Here is a 22,479-nt window from a genome sequence, read left to right as displayed (position 1 = left end):
CTTCAGACTTTGGGCCCAGTGAAGGGATGGTGGACTTGGATGGGACAGGGTTCATGGGCACGGTGGGTTAGAAAGCACGTGAACACGGGTGGTATAGAGTCCATGAACATTCATGGGGTGGAGTTGGCATGCATGGATGCAGGTTTGGAACACAGAAAGAACAATAATTTGTGAATATGGATGGATAGAGTATGTGCTTGTGGATGATACAGTTCATGGGTATAGATGGGCAAGAGTTCACGACGCGGGTATGGACGCATTTGTGGACAGGGACATGAAGGGGTTCATGAACGTGACTTTGAAGCAGGTCAAGGGCATGGCTGTAAAATAATGTTTCAATCATTCTGCAGTTGGATACAGCAACCTGACATCAAAAGTTGTCCACATGGGGTTCTTGTCCAACCTGTCTTATGAATCTCCATATTTCTTACTCCTTCCGGTTCAGCCTCTGCAGTTTGCCTTCCGCTTTGTGTTCTCTGCACGCCCCACCCCTGCTGGACCTGGCCTCCTCTGGCTAACACTGGCTGCTCTCTTACAGGGTTTACCTTTGTTGTCCCCTCAGACTCCCAATGTTTGTGCTGATACCCAGGGCTTCTGCACGCTTGGGAAGTGCTCAGCCCCAGAGCTGCCTCCCAGGACCAGGACATCTTGATACTCAAACTTGTCCAGGAGATGGCAGTCCAGTGAGTTGATGTGACCTGAAGCTGCCCTAGTCACTTTGCGATTCCCAGAGTTTGCTGGATGGGAGGACACAATCTATTAGTTAGACTGAGGGAATGGTGACAATTGGCCTTCCTCAGTGTACCAGATGGTATCAGAGTTGGGGGACTAGGGGTCGTACGTAGTCTTCCTGACTTGGTCTTGGCTTAGAGCAGTGGTTCTCAACCTTCCTAATGCTGTGACCCTTTAATACATTTCTCAGGTTGTAGTGATACCCAACCATAAAATTATTTTTGTTGCTACTTCATAACTGGAATTTTATATATATATCACATCACATACACAATCAGGAAGCAGCTAGTGATGATTGTTATCAGCTCACTTTCTCCTTTTCTTATAGCCCAGGATTTCAGCCCAGGGAATAGCATCACCAACAGGAGGCGTGTCTTCCCACCTCCACTAACCCTAATCAAGATAACCCCCATGGGATCCTCTAGAAGGCCATCTTCCCCCTGACTGTGGATCTCATCAAGTTAATGACTGAGATAAGCCATCACAGATCACCAACACAATCTATGTAGTCACATCCCATGTCAGTGGGGCAGGAAAACAGGGTGAGAAGGGGTGATAGATATTTGCTAGGTGATCATACAGTCTACCCCAGGGACACGTGGGATGTTCTTTCTTCCTCAAAAAAACTTCCCTATGCCTTGTTCCTTATCTGACACACTAATAGTGATCTATACATGTTTTGTTGAATGAATAATTCATCACTCGTGGCCTATTTTAGTAGGTATACAACTTCCTGTCTGCATCTGCTCTCTATGAAGTTTTTCCTTTTAGAAACACAGGCTATAAGGAGGTTGGCTCGGTCAGATAGAATCCTGATCACACGTGTGTACATATTTCCTGCTGTTCCTGGGGCGGAGCTGACAGGGGAGTCATCTCACTAGCCAGAGAGGAGGAGCTGTGGGTGAAGAGAGAAGAGGTGGCTTGGTAGCTCCCCACCCCCTGCCACACCCAGTACAGGACCAGCAGAAGAAGGAGAATAACCCAGAAGGTATTCTGCCACCAAAATGGAGGATGGTTTTGCCTACTGAGGATGCCCCTTGTGTGAGACGTTAACCTTCCAAGGTGGGCAGCTGGTGGGGGATTTCCACTGCCGGCGCCCCTCCTTCAAGGGACGCTAGAACGAGCGACACTCACAGTGCAGAAAAGCTGGAATCTGGGATGGAGTCGGCTCTAGGCTCTGACCATGGCGAAGCACAGCATCTCTCTCAGTTTCGTCAGCTGGAAACTTGGCATAATGGTAGCATGGACTTTAGCTGCGCTGTTTCCATCTGGAATGGGCTCCCAGAATGCCTGTGTGAACGGCTTTAATCCTCCTGGACTGGGGTGTAGCCTTTAAGAAGTGAGGTCTCATGAGAGGTTCTAGGTCATGGGGGCTGCCCTTGAGGGGGAGGGTGGGACACAGTTTTCTTCTTCGCTTTTGTTCCCAGTCATGAGGTCAGGGTTTCCTTCCCCACTGCTCCGAGTACTGTTTGCTGCCTTACCACGGACCCCAAAGCAGTGGTCCACTGACTACGGATTGAAACCTTCAAAACTGTAAACCAATCTGAGATTTTTCTCAGGCAGTGTGCTGCGGTAATGGGAAGCAACTCACACACGTACAACCTTCTCACTACAGCACCTGCCTGACATGGAGAAAACACTGTTGCTGGAAGTTCCACCATCACACACACACACACACACACACACACACACACACACACACACACACACACACACAAATTTTTTAAAAAGAAAATAAGTTAGATATAATATAGTGACGGTGGAACTTCCAGCAACAGGACTCCCATGGATATCATCCAGCCATGGTATATCAAGTTTCAGTAAGACTAGGCACCTCCTTTCCTATTAAGGCTGAATGAGGAGGAAAGGGTCCCAGAAGCAGGTAACATAGTCGGAGACAGCCCCCTGCTCCCACTGTTAGGAGTCCCACAAGGAGACCAAGCTACACAACTGTCACACACATGCAGAGAGCCTAGGCTGATCCCATGCAGGTTCCCTGCTTGTCAGTTCTGTGTCTATGAGCCCTAGGAGCCCAGGTTAGTTGAGTCTGTGGGCCACGTTCTTCCGGTGTCTTTGAACCCTCTGGCTCCTACAATCCTTCCTCCCCTTCTGCAGGATTTCCCCAACTCTGGGGTCTGCATCTGTTTCCATCAGTTGCTGGGTGAGCCTCCCCCCCTTTTTTCCTCTCTCTCTCTCTCTCTCTCTCTCTCTCTCTCTCTCTCTCTCTCTCTCTCATTTTTAAGACAGGTCTCTCACTGAACTGAACTATTTTGACTAGTCTAGCTAAGTAGGAAGCTCCTGGAATCTGCCTGTCTCTGATTCCTAACACTGGGGTTATAGGCTCACATGGCCACGCCTACTTTTTATGCTAGGGATTTGAACTCCAGCCCTCTTCCTTTCACAGCCAATGCTCCTACTCACTGAGCCATCGTCCCAGCCTAAACGTCTATTTTCAAAATAAGAAATGCTCTAGAGCTGGTTAGGAAGACCGAGGGGCAAATTTGTCAAGGTAGGAAAGGAGAGGCGCTGCAGCACAGGGCAGAGGGCAAAGGGCAGGGGGCAGAGGGCAGGGGGCAGAGGGCAAGGGAAAAACAGAGAGCAGAGGGCAGGGGGCAGGGGGCAGGGGAGCGACTTTCCGTGGCTTCTGAAGAAAAGGTAATAAGGGACTGGTTGAAAAGGAACCTTGAGTTCAGGGAATGGGCAAGAGGAGAGCACCCCGTTGCAGGTACAGTAGGCACACCCTTGGAGACAGCTGCGTCTGCAGCTCGGCATCCAGAAACGGGTGGGAGGGAGACCATGCCAGAATGCAGAAAGGGGAGCAAAGGCTGCGGCAGGTGTCTTGGGACACACATCTTGTCTAGCAGGTAGGGCAGATGAAGTGAGAGCAGGCAGGCACAGAAAGATGACAGGCGAGGGCAGATGACATGAGGCAGCAACTCTTTCAGCCCTGCCACAGCTGGTAGACCCCTTAACACGCGAAGCTGATGAAAAGGAAGCTGATTATCCCCACTTCCTAAGCTTCCCTTTCGGGGGGGGGCAGTATTACTTTTATATAATCTTGTTCTGACATTCTCTTAGGACATCGTGATATGTTGGAGAACCGGAACATTCTCCATTAGAAACACCCCCCCGACCCTGTGTTGCAGGAGGCCGGCCATCAATCATCCTGTAGAATATTCCAGCTCCTTGGTCAACACTTCCTGCTGCCTCCCACAGCCCCGATTGAGTCTGCTTTGCCCACGGATGTGTGCTTGCTGTCTAGCTCAATGTCTGGCACATGGGAGGAGCTCAACAAATATTTGTTAAATGAATACATGGAAAACGCTGGAACATCGAAAGCAGTTCTTGCCAGGAGAATTTCAAAGCCCTTTTATATTAACAAATGTAAGAACTCCAAAATCGCTGAACATTTATGGATTTGAGAGGAGGGGGGCTGGGGCCCCAGAGGGTTTTGGCAGAACTGCTGAATGTCTGGGAGCAGAGGTGGCAGGTGTGGTGGCTAGCCCAGCCCTGCAGTGGCATTAGCCCGGGGCTGGTCACACTCTGTGGCATATTCGTCAGAACCCTAGTAAAGAGCAGCTGGCGTGTTCATGCTGGCTCCGCTTAGGAGGTTTAAAGGATGTCTGTTAAGAATGGCCAGAGCATAGTGAAGCCACCAGACGGAGGGAGGGAGCAAGACTGAATGATTTCCAAAGACTGTTACCAGCCCCAGGGCTATAAAGGGTAGAGGCCATTGGGATGGGGGGACCACTGTGTAAAGAGGCAACGGCTATCCTGCAACTTTTACAGAGGGCCCTGAGAGATCTCTCCCTGACCTCCTTCCTAGCTCAAGGCTTCCTGCTGTGCTAACCCAAAAAGAAACCAGAATCCCATGGAATTCTGTTGCAGCAAGTCCTACAGGTCACTTCTAGGCAGAAAGAAATCAAACCGGCTGGCAGTGTGGTCAGCGATGCAGACCCTGCAGAGGACTCAGGGTGCAGAGTCCAGCTTGTGAAGTCGGCGTTGGTCACGTGGGCTGAAATTAGAAAGCACAGAAGTGTAGGGATGACACGGACACAGGGTGGAGCGCTGGGTAGGGCTGGGAGCTCACTTCGATGTTACACATTTCATCTTTATTAATGATCTCTGCGATGCGATCATCTTTCGGAGCTTGGCCAGGACGATCAGATGACAAGGAGTTACAACCTCTGGGAGAGGGAGACCGATGAGAGACTTGTCCATGGAAAATGCCCCTGAACTTAAAAGACAACCTCTGACAGAAGAGAGCTGGCCGTGTGGAGAGCAGTGTGACTCAAAAGCACACACATCTTTCGGGAGGCAGAAAACAGGAAGGGCAAGGTCTGAGCATCCATGGCCGAGACAGAGGGGACCGGGCACAGGAAGTACAAAGCTACTGGGGATTTTGACAGGAAAATAAAGTCTGTGCTGGGTGATTCATTCCATGCACCTGTCTGCCTGGCCACCTTGACTGAGGTCATTCTTTAGTGAAAACCAAGGACACAAAGGATTAAATGGGTAGAGCAGCCTGTCCTATTGAAAATCTCTCAGCAAACCCAAGGTAAATGCTTATACTTCCTAAAATAAAACTAGAATAGCCGTTTCACTTTCTGTTTATTGGTTGAGGCAGAGTTTGTTGTGTGGCCTAGGCTGGCTTGGAACTCCCAGTGATTCCCCTGTCTCAAGCTCCCAAACTCTGGGCTGACTGAAGGGAGCCCCTGTACCTGGTTCTCCCTCACTTTAGCATTCTCTTTGACCTAGGATTGACTTCAAAGACATTAAGCTACAGGGAGAATCTCTGAGCTGGAAAGAGGCTCTTTTAGCCAGTTGGTGGTGGTTCATGCCTTTTAATCCAGTACTGGGGAGACAGAGGCAGGCAGATCTGGATGAGCTGAAGGCCAGACTGGTCTTCAGAGTTCTAGGACAACCAAGGCTGCACAGAGAAATAGTGTCTTAAAAATAAAAAATAAAAATGAAAGAAAGAAAAATAAAGGAAGGAAGGAAGGAAGGAAGGAAGGAAGGAAGGAAGGAAGGAAGGAAGGAAGGGAGGGAAGGAAGGAAGGAAGGAAGGAAAATATGCTCCTTGAGAAATCTGTTGTATGTGTTGTAAGGGTCCCAAGATAGAAATGGCCCACATGCTCATTGCAAGAAAGTTGTTAAAAAACAAAACAAAAAAACAGTGCTGAATGTTAAAAACTAAATGTTAGAAAGACTTTAATAGCGCTGAAATGCTTTAAATGTGTGGTTTAAAAGGGGGCTGTGCAACTCTTCCATCTCACTTTAGTTACACACAGGTACACACACACATACGCACAAACATGCATGCACAAAGACACACACGCACAAACGTACACCAAAGTAAACAAGAAAGATCACCATGAAATCATTAAAGACAACCAGAGATGTTAATGTTAGAAATGGTGCCATTTTGTTTCTTTCTGTCTTCCCTTCCTCTCTTTATTTCCTTTTGTTCTTTTCTTCCTCTCATCTCTTTCCATTCTTTCATTTTTCTTTTTTTTTTTAAAAAAAAATATGGTGTCATGTAATCCAGGACAGACTGGAGTGTTGCAGGATATTTGATGGCACTGTGAAGCCCCCAGACTGTGTTTAAAAAAATCTTTGAATCATGAGGCAGAGCCAGCAACTAGGAGATAGAACTAGCCATAGAGTATGAAGGACCCAGGAAGAAGAATAGAGAGAGACATAGGAAAGAGGAGGGGGGACTTAGAAATTTGAGGTCTTTTTGGTTTGGGAAGAACGGAGAGATGCTTCTCTGGCTGACTCTCTGGCCAAAAGGACGGTCAGCTGGTTGCTTTTCAGCCCAACATCTGATTCCCAAGTCTTTTTTGGTAGATAGAATGATAGAGACTTAGTTAAAAACTACATTTGGAGGCAGCAACAGAGCTGGTGCCAGTAGGGCCGGAAATCTCACCAGGCCACGGTAGTTAAAGGAGTTAAAAATCAGATAGGTAAATTCAGGTGTAGCCACTAAGCCAATGGAGAAACAATACCAGTGCTCTCTTTAGCCAAGACTGGCCTTGAACCCCTAATCCTCCTGCCTTCATCTCTCAAGTGCGGGTATTATAGGCATTGTGCTACTGTGTCTGTTCCTTGCTTTTTTTTTTCTTTATCCATACTCCCTAAATCTCGACACTGGTTTTACAATCCTCCATAGCATGGGAACCACCTGTTCTAATCCCTAGTCTTTTCTCATCTCTCCTGCAGAACATCGTAAGCTCAGACACTGTGCTGAACCAATAGTTGGGAACAAGACGGAGACACAGAGGTATTCAGAGAGAGGTGGGCAGATGACCAAGAGAAATGCCCTGGAAACACAAAGGAGGTTCGTGCTATGGCGACACAGGTGACCAACAGAACGTGATGGATTACTGGATCTCAAAGAGAAAGGGAATTTGCTTTGCTTAAGAACTATTTTTTACTTGAATAAAAACAATAGCCAAGTCAATCCAGGATGTGGGGAAATGGAGCTGGGGAGTACCTAATAGTTGATCTTAAGGACTCAAAGGAACCATCAAAGTCAGTGTCATAGGCTATCCAGCCAGAGGCCTCCCACAGTGTCAATATCATAGCCACAACATGACACATTTCTGAATGCCCAGCCAAAGAGTATTTTATGAGTAACGCGTGCATTGTCCATATAGCCTCAAAAGCAAGGCTCCAAAGGGATGCTCCACCCTGGACACACTCCTAAAACACCTTGTGGTTGTTTATTTATTTGAGACATGGTTTTTGTTGTGAGGTAGGGTTTTTGTTATATATGCTGGGTTAGCCTCAAACTCAAGATGAACCTGCAAAGTGCTGGATTACAAGCAGATGCCAGAATATCCCTCTACAGTTTCTTTGGTGTAATTTGTGAATAGCATCAGAGCGACTGAGTTCTAGCGCACTGTGCATTCGTGGATCTAGGCCGCCCTGCTCCTCAGAGTCCTAATTTCAGAGAAACCACGGCCTGGGATATAGTTGGCATGACAGGAAGTACAAACTCCCTTCCACGTGTGACCAGATATTGAGACCCCATAGGGATGGAGCTTGGAGTGGTCTTTAAGGCGAATGAAAACCCAACCAGTTCTCAGTCCCCTGCTGATCCTGGCTCAGATCTTTCTCATTTCTCCCTGGAACTCCCTCAATACCTTCCTGCATCTTCTCCCCAGTCCTACCCCTCCTCCCTTTCCCAGCCTGCTGTCCAAGTCTGTTCTAGTCTCCACTCATCTGTGGACAAGTCAGACATGGTGGTGAGGTTTCCTCCTCTCCCTGCTACTTCGTCCCCCTTTGCTTCCTTTCCCTCTGTCTTTCCCACGCCCTGCTCAGTGTCTTGAGTCACCTGCTGCAGGAGTGGCCTGCCTGCTCTTTCCACAGGGACTAGAGATTGATGGCTCTTGATCCTCCTCTCTTAGTCCTTTTTAGGGCCCTGGATTAAGGTCTGTGCGCACCCAAGAGTGCTGCTGACAGGGGCGCTTAGAGCCTAGGAACATCTGTATCTTGGTTATGCTGTGCAGAAGAGTCTAGAAGGCTGGTGCATCTGCCAAGTCTGAGAAGACAGATGTTCCCTAGGGCCATTCTCTGAAAGCCCTAAGTAAGGCAAGTGCTTCCTAAGGTGAGACATAATAACTTTTTATCTTTCTCACAAGTCTTTAATTAGAGGCCCCATACCAGACACATCACGTTAAGTGGGACAGGCATTCCATTAGAGGAGAGCGAGGAGGCTTTCTGGTCAGAACACAGCGTTCAACCAGTGTGATGTTTGTAATGATGTCTTTGCCCCTGAAGCCTGTCCCCATCATCCCTTAGCTTCTGAGGAATTATAACAAAGCTGGCAAGTGCTGTCCTCTGGCACCAGCTGTCACTCAGGTGTCTGTCAGGCAGTACAAGCTTGCTTAGGTGTCTATCATCCTCCTGCATTTGCGGAAAAACAATTTTGTACTCTTGCGTCTCATGTCTTGCCCTTAGCCCTGCCGCAGGGAGGCAAGGCAGACGCTGTTTTTTTGGATGAGGGATCTGAGGGACTGAGCGGCGTGGTGGTGGCTTTCTTAGCATTCTCCACTCTGCTGTCCACCTGGATTGCATGCCTCTGTCCCAGTCTCTCAGTGCAGGTATTGTCAAAAGATACCACAATCTCTACCATCAGAGATTTTCTCACAATGACTTGCTCTTTGAGGTCTCTGTAGATATTATCTTCAGAGTTTCTCACTCAACATAAAGGCAGCTATGGCAGGAAAAGCCTGAGGCATTAGAGGTAGTGGGGGGCGGAGAGAGAAAGAGAGAAATAGAGAGAGTTGATTTCTCCCACTTGTTAATCTTGGCTCCTTTCTAATCACTAAACTCTGGTAAGAAGTTGGACCCCCAACTCCTCTTCCTCAGAGCTATTTAAAATAAACACATAATGAACAGAGCCAAGAACAGAGAGACCAGTGATCTTGGGCAGTAGTGTGTGTGTGTGTGTGTGTGTGTGTGTGTGTGTGTGTGTATTTCTATGTTGTGTTCGTGTGTCTGTCTGTTTGTCTGTGTGTTTCTATGTTGTGTTTGTGTGTATCTGTCTGTCTGTCTCTGTGTGTGTTTCTATGTTGTGTTTGTGTGTCTGTCTGTATGTTTCTATGTTGTGTTTGTGTGTATCTATCTGTCTGTCTCTGTGTGTGTTTCTATGTTGTGTTTGTGTGTGTCTGTCTCTGTGTGTTTCTATGTTGTTTGTGTGTATCCATCTGGCTGTGTGTGTGTATGCATCTGCATGTTTGGGCTGACATGGAGATGACACAGCAGGAAGATTCCTTCCCTGCTCTCAGCACTGTGCTCTTTTCTCCTCTGTACTCAGGTTTTACGCCCTTTAAGAACCAAACGGCACCTCCTTGAGGCTTTTTCATCTCATTTGCTCCTGTTTCTTTCTGCCTGGTTAGACTAGGACAGATATTTTACAGAAGAGAGAACAGGACTGAATGGGGACTACTTTCTAGTGGCTACACAGCAGTTCAGGGACAGAGACAGCGCCTGGGTTCCAGAGACAGCTTCCACTGCAGTGCTATAGCAAACGGCATGGAGGAAGCAGAGATCACAGCCATTCTGGGGACAATATTCAAGCAACTCATTCAGGTCCTCCCCATGTAAGAGACAAGGTTTGAATCCTAGCCCAGACCACTAGTCTCTTTTGCTTATTTTTGTGAATCTATTTTGACAGGTGTATAAGTTCAAGAGACCATCACAATCTGGACAGAGAATACTTTCACACCTTTATGTTCCTCATGCTTCGCCCTCCCTGCTTCCCTTGCAGCTATGGCAGCTATGGATTTTCTGGCCCTATCTCATGTCAGCCCTTTCAGAAGACTGTTTCTTTTTATTGATAAATATATTTGTCATTGTATGGGTATATCACAATTTGTTTATATATCAGTTAAGGGGTATTTTGTTGTTGTTAGTAGAAAGAAGTGTCTGTAATCTTTGCATGTGTATACTTTGTTTTCTCTGGAGGGAAAGCGCAGACTGAGCTTCCTAGGTCCAACAGCACATCTATAGTAGAGTCCGCCCAACAGTTGTCCTAAATGACCTCACTCCTTTGCATTCTTACTTACTCTGTGTGACAGTTCCTCTGGCTGTCTGCCTCACCAACACTTGGTGTTGTCTGTCCTTTGATTTTCCCCTTGAATAGCATCTCCCTGTGGTTTTCCTTAGCATCTCTCCTAACTAGTGCCCTTGAGTTTTGCATGCACTCATTTGTGGGTTTTGTGCCTCTTGGTGAAAAAAAATGTCTCTTCAGATTTTTCTACATTTTAAAACTTTTCTCTCTAGTTAATTATGCCTTGAGACTGAGTGCATTGGGTTGAATAATGCTTTCTCAGACAGTCTTAAGAATAAATGGAAGTCATAAAACACCAAGAAATTTTTGCTTAGTTTTTTTTAGGGCTGAAAGGGAATGGAAAGTTACACAGAAATAATATGAGAAATCCATGGAAAGTGCATTTTCATTTTCAACAATTCTGTTTAAAAAAAAATAAAACCCCAACCCACCCTCCTTAATGGCTGGGCATAGTGGGACACTCCTATAACCCCAGCAGTTGGGAGGCGGAGAGAGGTGGTCGCAAGTTTCACCCTAGTCTGGGCTGCACAGAAAGACACTGTCTCAAACACACACCTCATGGTGGAATGGGTCCAAATCTTTTGTAGTATTGTAAGAGTTGTCTATTTTTAAGCCTCTGAAAGTTTATATCATAGGGTATTAATCAGCGATCATTTCTCACATTCCTATATAGTGTTGCACTGTGCTGTACCGTGGGGTTTCCATGCCCTCAGGAAATGGAAGGATTAGTTAGAGGGAGAAGCCATTTCCCTGTGAGCCATTATGACCCTTTGAACAAGGGCCTAACTGCAGGCTGAGAACAATAGGAGTTCCAGGCAGGCCTGGCTCATGTCCTTCCCCACAAAATATTTCAAGTCCTATCCATTGCAGGGTTTTTACAGTGCAGGGCGGCATCCCACACGAGCTGTTTCCTGGCCAGAGGTTTCTTTGTTCTGGACTTTCAGAAGAAGACGTGTGAGCCCACAGTTGTGGTGTCACTTCCGTGGGGTCTAAGGGTTTCCCAGAGAGCAGGAAGCAAGTATGTTTCACCAGTGACTGTCAGGACACTCATTGGCTGTGACCAACCCTTCCCTCTTGCATCTTAGAGCAGCCAAGTAAAGGCAGAGGATGCTTACTCAGAGGGGATGCACTTGCTCAGAGAGGATGGAGGAGATGTGCTTGCTTGGAGGGGATGTACTTGCTCCAGGAGCTGTTGCTGTTGTTCACTCTGGTGTTTTGATTTGTTTCCCCCAGGGTTCTAAGATGGATTCATCTGTGTGGGAATGAAAAAAGAATTTTCAAGTTTTCAGTTCATGACTTTATTGTTTCTACCAAGCCCATGTCTGAGCCAAGGCTGGGTTAGAGAGAGGACTATTATAATTCCCAAACAAGATTGATATACGAAATACAAAAAAAGTCTCAAATTTTTCTTTCTAAATGACAACCTAAGGAAATTTTCTTTTAAATTTTTGCTATTTGTTCTCTCAGCCAGTTCATCGCTGATTTCAGGTAATTTTGTTTAGACATGTCACACTTTTTTAAACTGACTCTTAATGCATATGAAATATGAAAAGTAGAGATCAGCCTTAGATCCCAGGATCCTTACAGGTCATAGAACATGTCTGAAGTGACTCTGGTCTTATTTGACCCAGGAAATAGGAGGCACTGCAAACCCTCTCTCCTGAAACATGCACCCCACTGGCCACTGTTTCAAGGACTGCCTACAGTGGATTGCTGTGCTAGAAGCTGTGGGAGACCCCCTCGGGGACAGTCAGTGATTCTCCTTCTGCTCCACTCCATTTCCAGATAGAGACCGTGAGACTCAGGCCTGTGTTCCTCTTGCTTTTGAAGCGAGAATAGGAAGTGTGTGGCTTTAATGACCCCCTGAACCACACACTTGTCTTTTGTATCTGCTGGTGATCTTATCAGCAGCTTTGCTCTTCTTTCTTCAGAGTGCTTCTGATTGAGTCCTGAGAAGCTACCGGTGGGTGCGGAAACCTCAGAGAAACTGGCCTTTAGAGACCACGGTTGCCTTTAGAGACCACTCTCGAGGGCTTTCTCCAAAGAGAGAAGGGGGGAAAGGTTGGGGAGAGGAAGCAGAGGGGGAAGAGAGGAAGAGGGAAAAGTAAGGAAGGAAGGGAGGAAGAAAGGAGAAAAGTATGGGGGGAAGTGGAAGGATGAAGAAGAACAAAAATTAGAATGTTTTTTTATCTAAATATAAGGGTAAAAAGGGTCATAATAAACTAACGAAAGATAAATTTGTCTTCACTGAAATTCAAAACCCCTCTAAGAACACCTTAAACGTGAAATGAAGAGCATGGATGGGATGAATAAACTATTTGCAAATACATAGCCAATTAAATATAATCGATTAAATATAATTACATATAAATGTAAATATAACACCATAAACTCCAGAAATAAACATAGGAGAGATCTTTGTGACATTGGGTGGGGAAGATACCGCACAAAAGTACAATTGATTTTTAAAAATTATTAAATTAGCTTCATCAAAATTAAGAACACCTGTTCTTTAAAAAGCAGTGTTGAGAGACAAGCCACAGAGCGGCAGAAAACACCACACACATACACACACACCCTTCCTTTGTGAGAGATCTCCAGAGCACAGCCAATAAAGGAACACAAAGTTCCTCTAGAACTAGGTGAAAGGGAGAAGAGACTTTCCTAGAAGAGACAGAGCTGCCAAGAAGCCCATGAAAAGATGCTCTACACGGTCCGGTCCATCAAAGGAAATGCAAACCTGAACCAGAGGATGTGGCTGTACACTTCTCAGGACAGTTTCAAATAAATGTCAAAATGCAAACGCAAGGAAGCAAAACTCCCAAGACCAACTGGTCTACAAAGCAATTGATGGAAAATCCTGCAGTCAACTTCGCACAGTAAGCTGCTTCTGAGAGTCAGGTATGTACTTCAAACAAAACCTGGCCACCACCCCTCTCAGTGTGTGTGAAACATGGAAGAGCAGCATCGGACACAGTCAGAGAATATGGCCATCAAAAAATGAAAATTGAAAGAATTCCCCCGAAGTATCCATCAATTGATGAGTGGATATTTTAAGTTTTCATCTGTTTCTATTATGAGATAATCATGCAAGAATATTTTAATTAAGTCTTATGCTATGTTAAGGAACCCAGATTCAGAAGACCGCACACTTGTTATGATTCATTTCTGTGACGTTCTGGGAAAGTCAGAACCACAGGAAGAACAGATATAGGTCAGTGACCGCCAGGGACTGAACAGAGGGGAGAGGGCGCTGACTACAGAGGCCGTTCAAGGGGCGTTTTCTATATGTGCACATATGTTGTTAAAACCCAAACAGCACACTAGACAATTCTTTTCTGGATATTCAGACTATACCTTAGAAGAATCATCCAGCATTTCTGTAACATTACTTCATACATTCAAAACTTGGAAAAAGGGCTGGAGATACTGCTTGGTGGTTGAGAGCACTCATTGCTTTTACAAAAGCCCCGGGTTTAATGCCCACATCCCATAGCATCCCTAACTCCAGGGGATCAGACACCCTCTTCTAATTCCCATGGGCACCAGGCATTCTCATGGTGCCCATCCATATACACAGGTGAAACATTCATAAACAGAAACCCAAATAAAGAAATCTAAAATAATTAAAATAGAGAAAAGGGCAACCAAATCAAATTCACAGTAGAGTTTAGAAAACAAATAACAATACAATGTGCAATCACTCGTAATTAAGATGATTGGAGATGGCCAATGTTCACAACCCCATAGATAGGCATATTTTAAATAGAAGTCTCATTGGTTGCTTAAATTTTGTCACCTTTTTTTTTGGTGAACTATGCATGGACCCAGGGCCTCACCTGTGCCAGGTAAGTGCTCGGCCACTGAGCTACACCCCAGTCTGATTTTTAGCGTTGTGTGTGCATTGTGACTCTCTTCCATGGCACTCCCATGTCCTGTGGAATCCCATTGTATGAATGCACTCAGTTTCTCAAGGAATCCTCTATCATTAGATATTTAAGTTGTCTGTAGCTTGTCACTTTCATAGCTTGTGCTACGGTGAGGATTTTTATTTTTTTTGTTTTTTCTTTAACTTTTATTTGTTTTTATTTTTTAAAGTTTTTATTTATTTATTTATTTTTATTATGTATACAATATTCTGTCTGTGCATATGCCTGCAGGCCAGAAGAGGGCACCAGACCCCACTACAGATGGTTGTGAGCCACCATGTGGTTGCTGGGAATTGAACTCAGGACCTTTGGAAGAGCAGGCAATGCTCTTAACCTCTGAGCCATCTCTCCAGCCCCTGTTTTTATTTTTATAGTGTATGCTTATGTGAGTGTGTGTGTGAGTATGTGTGTGTGTGTGATGTGCAAATGCCACTCCATAGCACACAGGCAGAGGTCAGAGGATAACGCTCAGGAGTCTGTTTTCACGTCCACCTTGTTGAGGCACAGTCTTTTCTGTTCTTGGTGTTGCACGCTTACTTCAGGCTAGTCGGCCCAAGAGATTCCCAGTGATTCTCTTTTCTCTGCTTTTCCTCTTACCACAGGACTAATGAGATGGGATTGCAGGTGCCTTGCCACCAAACCCAGCTTTTAACGTGGGTTCTGCAATGGAACTCAAATGCCAGGCTTTTATCCACTGATCCATCTCCTTGGCCCTAAGCACTTTTATGTATAAGTATTTGGGGGAAGTCATAATTTATTTCCTTAGCATTCCCAAGAATGACATTATTGGCTCACAGGGAAGGCATTGGGGTCATTTATATATTAATAGATATGGTCAGACTGTTCTACTGAGAATATATACCACTTCACATTTATTTTTAAACTTTCCTTGCTCAATTTTATCTTTTTCAAAATCTTCCTCCTAAATTTATATTGTCCTTTCTTAATAAAAACAGTTCTGTGAGAAACAAAGCGCAAGAGGACTTTCTCTATGTGGAATAAGGTAGGAGACTCGTGCACATTCCCAGCTTTCCCCTTGTCCCTGCCATCGCTCCCCAGGAGCCGAAGGTTACTCCCCCTCCCATTCCCATCCCCAGAATATTTTTTTCTCACTGATGATGTTGCTTAAGGAGAGTGGACTTAAGTTTGATGAGGGGGAAGGAACAACCTCATGTTGAATTTAGCACTCAAACTTAACATTTATTTTAATGTATAATTTCTGGTCATTATTTTGAGCTTTGGAAACCTCTCTTACAAACCTAGTCCTAATTTCACAGATTTTTTTTTGGAGGGGTTGACATCCCATGCTTTGGCCCATGCACGTGTCTGGTGGAATTGCCTGTCTGGGAGTAAGGACCACTGGGGGTCCAGGATGGCCCCAAGTTGCCATTCTGTTATCTTTGCCTCCTCATGTATTCACTAGTTATAAAAGCACAGAACTCTGGTGTCTCTTGTGAGACGATCTTCTCAAAAAGAATGGTTCTGGCCAGCCAGTCAGGGAGGCACACAGTTTCCCTTCCAAAACCACTAAGGTTCTGAGCCCAACAGCTCCAGTCTGGCCCTGGTAACACAGTGCAAAGGATTCCTTCCAGGCTAATGTGATTTGAAAGAGCAAGACCCCCTGAAAGGTCTCTGTGAACCCTAAGAATACATCATCCAACAATCAGCAGGAAATAGTCTAGAAAACAATGCCCAAATTCCCAAAATGATTGTCTATAAATGTTTGTTTTTATTTAAAGGGACATATGATATAGAAATGAATACTTTACATTGGTATGGACTTTAGTTTATTGATACAAATTTAATGTCAATTTTGTTGTATGCATATTCCTACTCTTGTTTAAGGTATTATGTTTATACAGTTCATTTATAATTAAAAATTACAGATTAATAGTCATTTATAATAATTAAATTTTTCATCATATCAGTTAAGTTTTCTAGACATATAGAGATATATTTCAGTTAGATAGATAATCTTCAACACTCCAAAGACCTACAGAATATGTCACTTAAAATGTTTTAAGAATTTAGACTTTTCTCAACAGTGAGTCATATCTGCTTCTGGCAGTAGCAATTACTTCAGAGATGTTGATGGGCATTGAAGAAACTCATTATGAAATTTGCCTTCAATATGACAAGGCTAGACGTTTGAACAAGAAACTGCACTTGTCTGGACTGTTTGATGGTCTACTGTATGAACTGGACATTCAGGATCCACAGAAAAGTGACTGCTGAACTTTCCAAAAGATGAGACAGTTTTTCAAGGTTCCTGCTTCATGAAAGAGTCTTCCAGACATTCTGCAGGACACAGAAGAAAGTAACTGACAAACTGCCCATATAGGCAAAACAGATCTTCAAATTCATGGTAAAGTCTGCTAGATACTATGGGCCTGTAGGCTGAAGATGGATACCCCAATGTTACAGAAGAACTTTGGGTGACTGTACAGGCAGTGAAATGTCTCTGTCAATTCTAAAGTTTTGGAAGTTGCTTACCTGTTCACTTAGATAATATTATGTCCTTCTGGGGTCTTTGAAGAGTTGAAGACTATAGTTTTCCATAGTTATGATAAAACTATAGTTTTCCACAGTTATGATAAAATATAAATTAGATATAAAACTTTAGATTCGCAAAGATAGGATAGATGACTAAATATTGTAACTGTAATTATTGCTTGATATCTATTTTTGTTATATGTAATTTTATTATGTTAAAGTCAAAACCTTCCTGTTTAACTAGACAGAAAAGGAAAGATGATGTGGCATTCCCCTCTGTATGCTGTGAATATGTTTTATTACAATTGGTTAATAAATAAAGCTGCTCTGGCTAATGGCTTAGCAGAGAAAAGTCGGGCAGGAAATCCAAACAGACATATAAAGAGGGAATAGGCAGAGTCAAGGGGACACCATGTAGCTGCCAAAGAAGACATACCCCAGAACCTACTGGTAAATCACAGCCTCATAGCAAAACACAGATTAATAGAAATGGGTTAATTTAAGATGTAAAAACTAGCTAGGAATACGCCTACGTTGTTAGCCAAGCAGTGTTGTAATTAATTTAGATTCTGTGTGATTCTTCAGGTCTGGGCAACTGGGAAATGAACAAGTAGTCTCCTTTTACAATAGTGAACTCTCCATCTCAAGTAAATGTGTAAATAAATAAAATCCTGGGTCGGGAATTTCTTTTTGTCTTGTTAATCCTTTATGGCATAGAATCATACGCTATGTGTAGATGGTTGTGGCATTCCACTGTGATGCTCATTGTCGTAGTTAACAATTTATGGGTATGACTGTAAGCATAACTGTAACTCTAATGGGATATGTTACAGTTACCGTTTCAGATAGTTTGGCGTCTTCTTGTTTCCCAGTTTCCGATTAGACAGCTTCTCTCATTTGTTTTCTTCAGCTCCTGAGAAGATACAATAATGAAGATGGATTGTTCCGGCTCAGTTGTTTCTCATGATTAATTCATGGAGTTTGGTGGTTGTGGGGAATCCAGCAAGGTGTGTTGCTATGGCTACCACTGGGGATGAGCGTAGAGCCTTAAGGACAAGTCTACAAATTTCGGATTGCGCCTTTAACTAGCGCGACTTCTCTTTCATATATTGCATGCCTCGTTAGGTTTTTGTGAGCCTAGTAATTTTTAAAGTCAAATGTTAGGAGAGCACACAACTTAATAGGTTTCATCATAGCATCTTCATACAGGAGTGCCTCATAGCTGTTCTCATTTGTTCCCCTCCCCCACTGACCTCCCTGTGTCCTTGTCCTTTCCTCCCCTCCTCCTGGCTCCCTAGCTTTCTCCAGTGAGTCTGTCTCCTCTGCTTTCCTTCAGAGTAACCCATTATCCTTTGTATTTCCCACCTCCCTTTAAGATTTCATCCTCTTATTGATGATCCCTACTTTCTTATGACCTACAAACAAACATATCAACACACACACACACACACACACACACACACACGCTTACCGAAGCAGAAACCTTTCTATCCCAAAGTTCTAAACTCTTACACATTCCTCCCATAAACCAATTCAAGAGGCCAAAGAATCCCATAATCGTCCAAACTGCAGCAGGCGGTTTCCCCCATGTCTGTTTTTGATAGCTCTCCTCTGAATAACTAGGAAGCTGTGATGGTGTTGGTTTATTTCTGGCTCTTCATTTGATCCCGCTGATCAATGGGTGTGTTTTAGGGCCGGCCTTGTGCTGCTTTTATTACTATAACTCTACAATAAAACTTGGGGTCAGATTTTTTTTTAATTCTGTGGAAAAAGAGGGGGGGGGTGTCAAGCTCTCATTTAACCTGTAGTTAATGAGTTTCGAAACTTTTTCAGCATCAAACCCTTTTTCACAATATTAGCATTTCATCCCGTGAGCACAGGAGGTCTTCCCATACCCTCGTGTCCCTTTCAATGTTTTCCGTGTTTTAAAGTTTTCGCTGTAGATGTCTTTCATCTCCTTGGTAGATTTCCCGGGTATTTTTGGGAGGTACTGTGAATGGGACTTTTCATCACTGATTTCTTTCTTAGTAAGCTCATTATTGGCATATAATAAAATCACTGATTTTTACATGTTGAGCTTGTATATTGATACTTTGTTGAAAGTGATTATCAGGTTTAAGGGTTTTGTCAGGATTGGAGAGATGGCTCAACAGCTGAGAACACTGGCTGTTCTTCCAGAGGGCAGGAGTTCAGTTCCCAACACCCACGTGGTGGCTCACAATGGTCTGAAACTCCAGTTCCAGGGATTCCAATGTTATCTTCTTGCCTCTGCTGGCCCTGTACACACATGGTGCAAGGCATACATGCAGACAAAACACCCACATGCCTAAAATAAAAATAAAGCTTTAAACATGTGTTTGAAGTTTGTGGTGGAGTCATTAGAGTCTTTTAAGAATAGAAACATATCTTTTTGCAAATAAGAATAATTTGACTTCTTCCTTTCCCTTTCATATCCTTTATGTTTTTTTCCCTTGCCTTATTGTTCTAACAAAGACTCGATTATTATATTAAATAAAGGAGGAGAGAGTAAGCACTCTTGTCTCATTCTAGATTTTAGAGGAAATTTGCTCAGTTTTTCCCCATTTAGTACAATGTTAGTTATAGATATATTGTTTATAGCCTTTATAATGTCGAGGCATGTTCCTTCTATTCCTAGTTTCTTCACAGCTTTGATCATGAAGGCCCTTGAATGTCCTTAAAAGATTTCCTCTGTCTGTTGAGATGACCATACATGGTTATCTTTAATGATCACGTATGATCATTTCAGTTCTTAAGTCTATGTGATGACACACATTTAATTTGATGTCTGTTGAACCAACCTTGTATTCTGGGAATGAACCAATCTGGTAATGACACATGCTTTTCTTAATGTGTTCTTGGATTTGATTGGCAAGAATTTAATTGATTAATTTTGTACTTACGTCCAATGAGAAATTGGTTTATAGTCTCCTTTTATTGTTATGTCCTTATCTGGTTTGGGGATCAGGGTAACATTGGATTCATGAAATATTTGTTAGTAGCCCTTCCCATTATATTTTATGCAACAATTTGAGAAACCTGGGTGTTAGCTCTTCTTCAGAGGTTTGGTAGAATATGACAGTAAAGCCACTAGGTTCTGGTTTTTCTTCATGGGGAGACTTTCTATTACTACTTTAATCTGAGTATCATTGATTTGTTCTTCATATCTTCTTGTTCTAATTTTATTAAGTCAGATGTGTCTAGAAATTCATCATTGTTTTCTAGACTTTTCAGATTTTTGGAATATAACATTTTCAAAGTACTTCCCAGTAACTCTTTGTGTTGCATTGGAATCTCTTCTTTCTCACCTCAAATTTTACTGATTTTGATCTCTCTCTCTCTCTCTCTCTCTCTCTCTCTCTCTCTCTCTCTCTCTGTGTGTGTGTGTGTGTGTGTGTGTGTGTATCTGTCTTTCTGTCTGTCTGTCTCTCCTTCAGTGGTTTGGTTGGAGGTCTGGCACTCTGGTCTGTGTTTTCAAAGTATCAATTCTGATAGGTTTACTGTGCTGCTCCTCCAGCCTCCCTTTTATTCACATCTGCCTTGATCTCTATTATTTCTTGCCACACACTGCTTCAGGTCTGGATTACTCCTCAGACGGTGGGGAGCATGACTGGGTTAGTTATCAGATCTTTTTGACTGTTTAATGTGAGCACGCACAGATTTAAATCTTCCTCTTACAGCCACCTTGGGAGGCTCTGCTCGTTGTGCTTTCATTTTAATTTAGTCATGAGGCCTTTTCATTCCCTCCCCAAGTGAGTCCCTTGTCATTAAAGAGCATCCAGTATCCGTCTGTTTGTATGGTTTCTATAGCTTTTATTGCTGTTTATTTCTAGTTTATTGCTCTGTGATCTGATAAGATACAAGAGACTATTTTGATTCCTTTGTATTTGGGAACATGTGATTTGTGGCCTAGAATGTGGTCTAGATTAGAGAAGGTTCCAGGGGCTGCCGAGAAAAGTGTCTGCAGTGTTTCTGCCGGACACAGTAATCAGTAGACATCTGTGAAGCCCATTTGATCTATGGTGTAGTTTAATTCTTAAGATTTATTTGCTGGTTTTAGCAAAGAGGAGAGCAGGTTATAAAATCCTTTGCTATGGTCTGGGAAGATGGCTTAAGAGGTAAAGGCACCTGCCACCAAGCCTGGTAGAATCCATTTGGTAGTAGAAAAACGACTCTCACGCGTTGCGCTCTGACCTCCACACACAACACCCCACTGCCATATACGCACACAATAAATAAAAGGTAAAAGTTTTTATTTTTATTATTATTTCATTATTATTGTATCAGGGCTTAACTGGCCCTTTATATCCATCAGTGTTTACTTTATAAAACTATGATTCCCAGTATTTGGTGCATGTAATTTTTTTGTTACTTTTTTTTATTGTTTTTGTGACTTCATGGTGGGGAAGGGGCATAAGGCCCTTGTGCTTGCATCCAATTGAGCCATCTCTCCATCTCCAGCTCCTTTTTCCTGTGTCTCCCCTCTCCCACGCTAGTCAGAATTCCGTTTTTATTACCTAGTCCAGATAAAAATTTTCTTTCCATAATTTAAAAATATATTTTTTTAGTATTAAGGATTTCACATAATGTATTCTGATCGCGTTTATCCTGACATTTCCCTAAACTCCTCCAAGATCCACCCCCTGCATCCTCCCCCCTTCCCAACTTCATGTCCTTTCTCTGTTTTGAAAAATAACTTTCTGAGTCCAATTTGTGTTGCCTATATATTTATGGGGCCATTCACCAGAGTGTGGTTGTCAACCATGCCTCCCTGCCATCTTTTTGTGTGGTTTCTTCGCTTTGTATTTTAACATCACAAAACTACAAAATATGTCATGGAGGTCTTCCTCCTTGGTCATGTTTGTTTGGGTTCTGTCTGCCTCTTTTGTCTAACTATCCATTTTCCTTGATTTGGAAAGAGGTTGTGGGTTGATCTCAGCTGGAACATCACTTGCTCGATGAGCAGAAAGCTCCAGTTTGAATTCTCCTCAAAGAAGAATAAAAGACCAAGTCTCTGGTCCTGGATTTAGCTTGTGTTTTATTATCACATTTCCATGTAAAGTTACGTTAAAGTTTGCCTAAGTCTTGAACACTCTCTGAAAGACTCGTCCACACCAACTGTTGGGGCTTTTGATGCGTTGCTAGAGAAGACAAAAATGCAGCCGATGGATGCATGGGCAGTCAGGAAGCTGCACCTAACGTGTGATTCCTAGTCCAAACTGCGAGACTCTGAGGTGAATGTCTGGCTGTGGAACCCAGAGATGACTCGAGTAAAGAGGCTGCGTCATGTGCTCTTCCTACTTCCTAGTTATAAAAGCAGCATATACACTTTCTAGCTTAGGCCGTGGTTTTCCCGTCTTTTAGGTCATAGATTAACCTTCAAAATAAGACGATAACTACAGCTTTTGAGTTAGTAGCCGAAGAACTTCAATATTTTAAACAACTCACATTCTTGATCAAGAAATTCTGCTGCAGGAGTTGTCATTGAATGAATACTAGTATAACCCAAGGGAGAAAAATGATTTTGAGCTTAAAGGAGTCCTTACTTAATCGGATGAAATAAAAGCAGACAAACAACAAGAAGAAAGTTGATTAGAGCCCTAGAAATTCTGCCTCAAAATATATCAATTAATCAGAAAGTATAAACTGCTCCAAATACGTTACATATGAACACTCAGATAGTGAAAAACCCATGGTATGGACTGGGAAACCCAGGCCAGAGGAAGC

General features: G+C 43.5%; 1 long non-coding RNA gene across 1 annotated transcript; it reads left to right on the top strand.

Moving 5' to 3' along the window:
• Nucleotides 1-4,006: 4,006 nt before the first annotated feature.
• On the top strand, nucleotides 4,007-12,148 carry LOC142832712 (uncharacterized). The gene is made up of 3 exons (XR_012907258.1): nucleotides 4,007-4,116; nucleotides 6,955-7,072; nucleotides 11,546-12,148. It is a non-coding gene; the product is annotated as an uncharacterized LOC142832712 (long non-coding RNA).
• The last annotated feature ends 10,331 nt before the right edge of the window (nucleotides 12,149-22,479 follow it).

The sequence above is a fragment of the Microtus pennsylvanicus genome, chromosome 12 (genome assembly GCF_037038515.1).
Source record: "Microtus pennsylvanicus isolate mMicPen1 chromosome 12, mMicPen1.hap1, whole genome shotgun sequence".
NCBI classification, from domain to species: Eukaryota; Metazoa; Chordata; class Mammalia; order Rodentia; family Cricetidae; genus Microtus; species Microtus pennsylvanicus.
The sequence above is the reverse complement of the archived record's forward strand: the minus strand, read 5'-3'. Positions and strand labels throughout refer to the sequence as shown.